Source organism: Notolepis coatsorum (genome assembly GCF_963971535.1).
Source record: "Notolepis coatsorum genome assembly, chromosome: 2".
Lineage (NCBI taxonomy): Eukaryota > Metazoa > Chordata > Actinopteri > Aulopiformes > Paralepididae > Notolepis > Notolepis coatsorum.
The window spans coordinates 211,541,932-211,543,247 of record NC_140166.1 but is presented as its reverse complement, the minus strand read 5'-3'; positions in this window follow the sequence as shown (position 1 = coordinate 211,543,247).

The window sequence follows — 1,316 nt, the reverse complement described above, 5'->3', positions numbered from 1 at the left end:
CTTAACAATTGTATGTATTGAGCTGTACTGTACTGTACCCATTCTGCAATCTGTTAATTAAAGTTTTAAATCACTACTCCTTCCGTGGCAATAATATCTCCCATCCTTCACATATCCATGAGAGGGGTGGGGGGGGGGTGATATCTGCCACAATATGTATCAAATCTACGTCTATGTTATGTTGTAGCCTCTTGTACCATGCTGCATTTGGTCATTCTTCACTATAGACCACTGCACTTCCGCGTTGTGGGGGGAACGGGGGGGATCAAATGAATGAATGTTGATTAGCACTGTGGAATAATATATTGATTCCCCAACTCTCATGTAAACACACACCCCTCCCCTCCCCTTTGTCCCCTATCCTGTGTTCCCCCCCCCACCCATTTGACCTATCAAATGGAACCCCCTCCCCCCTTTTAACTATAAAGGGCTCCTCCCAACAGCATTCTTGGTCTCTACCTGGGTAAATCCAGCTGATCACCTGGGGCGAGCCCCTCAGCCATTCTCTCTAAATACTATCTGTGTATTTCTATCTGTCTGGTTAATAAACCTTGTTATTAACTGAACCTCGGTTGACTGAGAACATTCTTCAGGATATCCACAATATTCCACAGCACCTACTCCAACCAACCGGCGCAATTGTGCAGATTGCCCAGGGAGACTGAAGCGGTGTGCCGGGTGTGCCCCCCCTCCGCGCTCTCCCCCCCCCCCACTCTCTCCCATGAGCTCAAAGTACCAGAAGTGGTCTATAATGGGTTAATTTTGAATGAAGTGAAGGAGGAAGCCACTCCGCAGCTCAAAATACCACATGAACAACATGGATGAATGATCAGCAGGAGCCCCTCTCCGCTGCAGTACTGGTGCCCCGCTCCTATAGGCTGGTAAAGATATGCCTCCTAAAGTGTGCAAACGGAAGTACAGGAAGTACCGGCTACTGTAACAGGCTTTCCGGTTCCGGTCAGCCCAGATCTGTTTATAGTCCCCAGCGAAAAAAAAGAATGAAGCAGACGCTCGTAAATCTCGTAAACAAGAAAATGGAGTTATCAGCGGACATTTTCAACAAAACAATTATAGAAACGTGTGAAGTGCACAGTATTTCCTCGTTTAAGCCACTGCAACGGCTTTACCTGAAGAATTTGCTACATGACCGGGACGTTCTCGCTTGTCATGTCTGAATCTTACAGGATTAATAAATGAAAATGAAATAATTATTCAAGTTAATTAACGTTCACTTTCAACGGGTGTGTCTAAAGGGACAGTCTCCTCAATCGCCCAGCCTTTTGTACATGTAGTATCGTGAGGCTGGACGAGGCGGC